Consider the following 8,856-nt stretch of genomic DNA (forward strand, 5'->3'; position numbering starts at 1 on the left):
TCAAAGGTCTTCTCCAGCTCAATCAAACCCACACACCGAGTACACCCAGCTCACAGGCTGTGCACACTCATATCCTCCTCCCACATCCCTGCCCACCATCCCACACCTCACACAAGCCTTTACAAATGCCCCCAGCAACACACATACACACACCCTACACCCTTACACACACAGCTGTGTGTATAACACGCACAGCCCCGCACGAATCCATACCCTCACACAAATAATATGCACACCCTTGCACACACAGGGTTTTATAATACATCCCCTTACACAACATACCCACCCCTGCATGCACTTATACACTTGCACACACACACACCTGTGTGCATAACATTTACATCCATCCACTTTTATACACATAACACACTCCTGCATGCACTTACACACATACAAACACACACACACAGAGATCAGCATACACTACCTCACTACATAGTACCCACACTCATGTCTCCCCCTCCCTTATACACACAACCCACAAACCTACCATGTATTTCACATACACACAGGTATATACAACTCATATGCCCCTGGGATACACACACATAGCAGTATCTGTTTAAACTTGTTAGCAAACACACACACACAGTATCATAGTATCCTGGTGTGTTGTGAACAACACACACACACACACATCCACCACACTCCCTCTCTCCCCATTCACACACCTGGTGCATATAACATTCACACACACACACACACACACACACACCTGTGTACCTAACATCTACATCTATCCACACACACACACACACCGGTGTATACTAGACTTCAGCCCTGGCACAGACACACACACCCCACCCTCCTTTGTGCTCTCCAGCATACATCCATTCCCCACCCTTGCCCACAGGCAGCCCCAGATCACCCCTACCCCTTCTACCCCTAGCAGCCAGGCCCTTCTCTCCATCTCCCCAGCAGGAAACTCAGATTTTCTCCTCCTCCGGCCTCATTCTCATTCACAAAAGAGGAAAGCCCAGCCCAAACCCAGCTCTCGGCACAGTCAGAGGCCTCGGGCCAAATCTCCCTTTACCTGGAAACCAGGAAGGAGCCCAGGGAAACAGCAGCAGCCCCCTTCCCCACCCCCTTCAGGACCCCCCATGTGCCAAGGCCCGAGTGCCCAGGAACACAAATCTTAACGGTCAAGACATTTACTAGGCTGGGAACCCGTCACCCCAGTAATTCACTGCCACCTTTGTTTATTCAGTTCTTGATGTGGTCTACCTCGGTGTCTGGATAGCTATCTCCGGGCCCTTTCTACCTGGCTGCCTGTTTTGGCCAGGGAGCCCTGAGAGCAAAGTGCCCACAGGAGCTGCCCAGAAGCCAGGCTTCTTTAAAGAGCCCAGAGGATGCCAAGCACCGTGTGGAGAGGGGGCAGCCAGCCTAGCAGGCCGAGAGCTGACTTGCTGTGTGATCTTGGGCAAGTCCCTCACCCCTCTCTGGACCTCAGTTTCCTAACCTATAAAATGAAGCTCCGTAAGGCCCCACTAGAGAGAGGGTGCTGGACTTAAGAGTCAGGAGTATCTATGCAGGAAGCTCAGCTCTGCTGGTTGCTAGCTATGTGACCTTGGGCAAGCCCCTTCCTCTCAGTTTGCTCCTCTGTAAAAAGAGGGGCTGAGATTAGATGGCCGCTGAGCTCCCTTCTGGCTGGAAGGACGAGCTGGGGAGAAAAGTCAACCACACGCTCAGACCTCCAGTCCCGACTGTATGGGAGCAGCACCTGGGGGGCATGGCAGGGGCTGTGCGGGAGCCATGAGAGTCCCTTATTAAATTTTCAGTGTGGACACTTGCCGATTACACCTCCCAAACCGCGGCCAATGCTACAAAGTAGGGCTCGTTGCATTCTTTTGTGGGTATCTAGATTTAGGAAAGTGATGGGAGCAATGTTTCTAATGCAAATTAAACTTCAAAGAGTGTGGAGCCAGTGGTTAGAAATTTACCACTGTGCTTCTGTGAAGGACCTCTCCAATGATGGGGAGCTCACTACTTTCAGAGGCACTCCATTCCACCCTGCAGGAAGGTTAGCTAGAGGCCACAGATTCAGAGTCCAAGGCCAGGTGAGTCAGGGAAGTCTGACTGGGTGGAGTTTCTGAAGGCAGAGAGAAGGGAGGAATAAAGGAGAGAAAAGGGCTGAAACACGCAGCTTTAGCAAAGATAGGAAGGGGGGAATAGACAGTGGTACATTGGACTGGGAGCAAGGAAGACCTAGGTTCCAATCCTGCCTCTGAGAGTGAGCACCTGAATTTTCCCATCTATAAAATGAGGATGACAGATTTAGAGCTGGAAAGAACACCTGGTCAAATTTCCTTAATTTTAAAAATTTAATATATTTTTCAACTCTAAAAAAAAAATCTGTTTTGAAAAAAAAAGAAGAAAAGAAAACTCGTAACAAATATGCATATTCAAACAAAACAAATTCCCTCTCATTCTCAGGGATGTGCTGGTAAATGTTTAACACCCTGTTTAGGGGGACACACTTTTAATCTGAATTATTACCATTTTCCCCATCACTTTCTCCAGTGATGACAATCGACAAAACAACAAAGCCCCGATTTGTAATCTTTGCCAATTTCCAAGATGTGAATGCTCACACCAAACAGAACAATCACCATTCAGTCTGGCTCTAGAACAGCCAGCATTGTGCACCCTGAGTCCTCCACCTTTCTGTCAGGAGATGGAGGTCACGTTTCATCATCTCTGGGATCCTGGTTGGTCACTGCATCGATCAGTTTTCAAGCCTCTTGAAAGTTGTTTACCTTTACAATGCTGCTGTTTCGTAAACTGTCTCCTCAACCCCTTCATTCTACATATCAGTAAAGTGAGGTCAAGAAGGAGGGGAAATGAGTTACCCAAGTCAATTCAGCAAGTTATTTTGAATCCTGGAGAAGAAGAGAGGGAAAGAAAAAAAGAAAGATGGGGGAGAGGGCCGGGGGCTACTTGCTCTCCCTCTCCTGTGTCTCTAATCACCTGCCCCGGCTCTGCTCACCGATGAATTTGGAGGGAGAGGACCTGAGTTTGAATCCTAGATCTGCCCCTTACAATCTGGGGGACCTTGGACAAGTCATTTATTTTGGCTGAGCCTCCCTTCCCTCCATGAAAGAGGGTGGAAGTGACTGGACTGAAGATACCAGAAGGGATCTTAGAGGCCATTTAGACCAAGGCCTTCAGTTTTTAAATAGTATTTACCACTCCCTTCCCCCAATTACATGTAAAGCCAATTTTCAACATTCGTTTATTGTAAAATTTGGAGTCCCAAATTTTTCTCCCTCCCTCCTCTTCAAGACAGCAAGCAATCTGATATAGGTTATACATGTGCAATCATGTCAAACATATCTCCACATTAGTCATGTTGGGAAAGAAGAATCAGAACCAAAGGGAAAAACCACGAGAAAGAAAAAACAAAAAAGAGTGGAAACAGTCTGCTTCGATCTGCATTCAAACTCCACAGTTCTTTCTCTGGATGTGGATAGCATTTTCCATCATGAGGCCTCTGGAGATGTCTTAGATCCTTGTATTGCTGAGAAGAGCTAAGTCTATCAACATTAGTCATCACACAATGTTGCTGTTACCGTGCACGACGTTCTCCTGGTACTGCTCACTTCACTCAGCATCAGATCATATAAGTCTTCCTAGGTTTTTCTGAAACCATCCTGATCATCATTTCTTATAGCACAATAGCATCCCATTACATTTGTATACAACAATTTGTTCAGCCATTCCCCAATTGATGGGTATCCCCTCAATTTCCAATTCTTTGCCACCACAAAAAGAGCTGCTCTAAATATTTTTGTACATGTACATTTGTGCATTTCACTCTTTTTATGATCTCTTTGGAATACAGACCTAGTAATGGTATTGCTAGATAAAAAGTATGTATGCACAGTTTGATTGCCCTTTGGGCATAGTTCCAAATTACTCTCCAGAATGATTGGATTAGTTCACAACTCCACCAACAATGCATCGGTGTTCCAATTTTCACATATCTTCTCCAACATTTATCATTTTCCTTTTCTGTCATATTAGCCAATCTAATAGGTGTGAGGTGGTGCCTCGGATTTGTTTTAATTTGAATTTCTCTAATCAATAGTAATTTAGAGCATTTTTTATAGACCTATAGATGGCTTTGATTTCTTCATCTGAAAACTGCCTGTTTATATCTTTGGACCATTTATCAACTCAATGCCCTCATTTTACAGTTGAGGAAAATTAGATTAAGAGAAATCACGAGACTTGCCTAAGGCACACAGGTGGGATTTGACCCACTATCCTCTGAGTCCAAAGCCAACATTTTTTCCCCATTATGCCATGCTCATCTCTTCTTGTTTCCAATCCTGTGACCCTATAAACCCTGCTACAACAGGGCAGTTTGTCATACTAAGCAGAGGGAGCTCCCACTTCTAGTTGCTGACACTCAACTTCTGCTCAGAAATTCATCAGATCATATTTTTAGAGCAGAAAAGGACCTCAGAGGCCATGGAATCCAATTCTCCTTGTGTTTTACAGATGAGGAAACTGAGGCAGACAAATGAAAAGGTTTGTCTATTGTCATGCAAGTACTCTATGAGAGAGGTCTTCCTGACAGAGAAGATGTCATTTCTGCTCTCATTCAACCTCTCCTCCCTCCCACCATTACCCCCAAGCACAAAGAATGTAGGTTGGCAAGCTTCCTGCTACTCTGAAAGGATAGGGCCAACTTTGCAGCCACTCCAACACATTCACCAAGCAAGAGGCAAACAAGGAACCCCATCTCTAGCCAGAGGCAGGTCAGGGGACAGAAATTCACCGAACCCTTCTGCCTCCAAGCTCACCAACCTGGCCTTTGGCAAAGTAGCAGCAGGGATTCCAGTTCTGACCACCTTGTGATTCTGTCCCTCTCAGGGCCAGGTACACTCCCATACCCACCCCCTCCAATCCCAGTCCAAACATCCTCTTCCTTGTCTGGAGTATCCAGTAGCTAAAAATTTCCTCCCAGTCAGTCCCAGTAAAATAAATACTAGCACTTCCCCCCAATATCATCCGCCAGAAACCAGACTGAGGTTGTGCCCTCCCCGCAAGATCAAATATTGCTGCTTCAGAGTTTTCCTTCCAGTTTGGCATCCTCAGAAGAAAAGGGTCAGTCTGTCCTTTTCCCCTGTTTCCCAGAGTTGATCCCCTTGCTGGCCTAATTTTGGATTTCTGCTAGGAAGCATCCCGAGGAGAATGGGGTACCTTAGAGCAGCTGTGTTGTGGGTACAGTGGAGCCATAATATCCCAAGGCAAGGTTGTGGGAAGTAGGCATGCCTCCTCAAATCTGAATAGTATATGAGGCATCAAGGACCCTTTACCGGGTTCTCCAGACCTCCCTGGACTTTAGAAGGGGAGAAGGTAGAATGTGTAATTCAAGTTAACAAACATTTAGGTAGTACTCACACACCAAACTTGGTGAGCTCCACCTGTGTGACCTTGGATTTGTAACTTCCCCTCTCAGTTTTTCATTTGTAAACTGGGGATAAAGTGACTTGAACCACTTTCCCCAGCCACTTCCACCCTCCCTGACTTTGCATACGCTTTGTTTCTGACCTTGGAATGCACTCAGTTCTCATCTCCACCTCTTAGAATTCCTAGCTAATCCTTAAAAGCTAAGCTCAAATGCCACTTCCTACAGGAAGCCTTCCCTGATCCCCCCAATTTCCTTGACAAAGTGCCATAAGTTTATCTTATGGTTTACTTGTCTCCCCAGATAGAACTGAGCCACTGTACTCTTCCTTCACGAGACCTCAGCTGGAGTCTTGTGTCAACTCTGGCTCTCCCATTTTACAAAGGACATTAAAAAGCACTAGAGGGAGGAATCCTGATGGTGAAGGGCCTTCAGTCCATGGGTCCATGTCACATAAAGACTGATAGAAGGAAAGAGGCATGTTTGTTCGATTCAGAAAACAAAGACAAAAACAGACCAGTCTTTGATGACGTTCTGCCACGTGTTTATAGATAGGTCGCTACCAGGCGGTTCGAAGGGGATTGGAGAGAGTTCTGATAACCAAGGGCATCGGCAAAGGCTTCCTGTGGGAGATGGTGCCTCAGCTGAGGAATACGTTTCTCCTAGAAAGGGGAAGGAGCTTGGGAGGCTGGGATTTCAAGGTATAAGTTGCCGGGGTCATGATCTGCTTGCCTCAAGCCACACATGGCAGAGGACTCAAACCTAAGCCTAGCCTCGTCCAAGAATGGCACCCTGGAAGGGTTCTGAGTCATGGGCACAGCCACGCCCAGCTAGTCCTGGGCCTCTCCCTCTTGGCACTTAGCTCCCAGCTCAGGGCTAGAGTTGCTGAAAATGTTTTCAGCCTGCACCTAAGTGCCTACCATAAAAGCCACTCCCAGGGGGGCCTTGGGGCTGGCCACAGCCCTGCACTTAGTTTCTGGGGAAGCCACATGTACCACATCCTGGACAGCCAAGGTGAGGGGCCATGGGGAGAGGAGACTGACTAGTCTTTGTTTTCTCTAGATAGAGGGTAGCTTCTCTGGTTCAAGAGCCCATTTCCAAGAGAACAATTGTATCACCATCATCATCATCATCATCTTCCAACATTTCATCAGGGTTCAGCCCTTACATCCATTTATCCCTCAATCTAGAGTAGATGCTGCTTTTGTCCCTATCTTTGTGATCTTGGGTAGGAAGCATAAGCATTATTACCTTCCCTGCCCCCATTTTACAGGCTCAAAGATAAGGAAATTCATTCATTCCTGAAGCATTTCTTTTTTTAAAATTTTTTTTCAGAAGCATTTATTAAGCACTGTGTACCAGACACAAAGATGCAAAGATGAAAGCAAAACAGGCCCCTGCCCTCCAGGAGCTTCCTCTCTACTAGGAGGAAACAAGACGGTCATAGATAAGTGAATATAAATGATAAATGATATCAATGAGCATTTATTAAGTCCTTATTCTGGGCCAAACACTGGGGTATACAAAGACAAAAGGGCCTTCCGGTACATAAGTCATGTGAGGGAAAGCACTTAACTGTGATGGGCCAGGAAAGGTTTCTGGTAGGAAGGAGAAGGCAGTCAGCTTGTGAGTAGAAAGAAACTAAAGACTGGGAGATGCAGCCTGGAGGTGGGAGTGCATTCCAGGAGGGTGGCAAAGCTTGGGTAAAGACACAGAGGTTGGATGGGAGGTGGTAGATGCCAGGATTCCTACTCAAGTCCTTTGACCCTGAATCCAGGGCTTCCCCCACCCCCTTCTAACTGTATGACTAGGCTGTGATGGTGAATGGGAGAAGACATTCCAGGTGGGTTTGAATTTTGGCTCTGCCTGTATGATTGTAGGCAAATTCTTTCCCCTTTCTGGGCCTATTTTCTCATCTGTAACATAGGGGTTGGCTTAGATGCCCTCCGAGATCCAGTCAATTTCTAAATCTTGTGATCCTATGAGGACTGCTTCTGACTCTAGTTCTGTGGATTTAGCTATCAGTTCCCCTCTCTGCCTCAGTTTCCTCATAGGTCAAATGAGGGGTTTGGACCAGAGAGCCTTTAAGCTTCCAGCTGTAAATCTCAAATCCTATGAACTAACCCAAGAGCAGAAAGGGTTCTTGGCAGGGAAGGTGAAAATTGGTGACTAGTTTGGTAATTAGGTCATTAGTTTGGGACCAATCCAGGTTCACTTTATTTAAATTCAAATGCTGACTTCATAATGACAGCAACAAAAGTCCTAAGACCAGAGATTCCGAGCTGGAAGAGGCCTCAGAGGCCACGTGGCTGGACCCCTTTATGGTGTAGACGAAGAAACAGAGGCTCATTGAGAATAAGTGACTTGGAGCTGGCCAGAGGTCTCAGAGGCCAACATTTCATCACCGAAAAGTCCGAGCAATTGAGGTGACCTGTCCAAGGTCTCATAGGTAGGGAGCATCAGACATTGGATTTGAACCTAGGTCATCAGTCTAGGTTTTTCTGGCCTCAAGTGGCCAGGGTTCCCCTACAGGGTTCCCCCTATTCTACAGGGTTCCCCCAAAGCGGAATCAAAATTCTGCTTTGATCCCCCACTTCTCCCCAGCCTGATTAGACACTTTAGAAAGAGGAGGGGGCAGATAAGTGAGGGATGAGAAGTCAAGACAGAGAGCAAGCAGAGAGCTAGCCAGGCCTGGGTCTGGGGGCCAAAAAGCCATAAATTCCGAAGAAAGGGAAGTTGTTTAAGCCAACGTGCACCAAAGGACCAGACAGCCGAGAGGGGCTGTGAAGTGTTGGGATCTGCAGTTCACTAGAGTTTGGTGGTGCATGTGTGTCAACAGTAAAGGCAAAACCCTAACCCTACCCCCCCCCACTGGCACACCCCCAGGGTGTGATGCACTGGTGTCCTGGGGAACAACTGGAAACCTTGCAGCAGGGACCACAGGAATGTGGCCCAGGGTCAGGGTCATTGTCAGAAGGGTGAATGTGGCTTGTGTGGGGGTGTGGGGGGCTTGACTGTGGCAGAGTGGTTAAAAAAACCCACACCATCCCCAAATGGATGTAATACAAGTTCACACTGTCATATACAATTTTCTTTCTTGTTCTGTTTTTCATATTGGAATGTCTGTGTTTGTTGTTAAGTTCATGATACAAAATCAAAGGAAGATAAAATGTACAAAGGAAGCCACCGGAGCACTTGATTGGATGGGCTGGGAAAGGGGGGCAGAGAACCAAGGCTGGCTTCTTGGGTAAATGAGAGACATGTTTGTATTACCCACCACACAGAGTAGGGGAGAACGCCATAGATGACCAAGATGATTGTGCCCAAGAGGAACCTGTGGGTATTCACAGAGGCCAAGTGGATGGTTTTTCGCTGGTGGAATGGGCCATTCTGCTCAACTGTAAACATAATGCCCCACATGTCTCTAGTTGGTATAAGAT

The sequence above is a fragment of the Vombatus ursinus genome, unplaced genomic scaffold, assembly GCF_900497805.2.
Source record: "Vombatus ursinus unplaced genomic scaffold, bare-nosed wombat genome assembly UNPS02003292.1, whole genome shotgun sequence".
NCBI lineage: Eukaryota > Metazoa > Chordata > Mammalia > Diprotodontia > Vombatidae > Vombatus > Vombatus ursinus.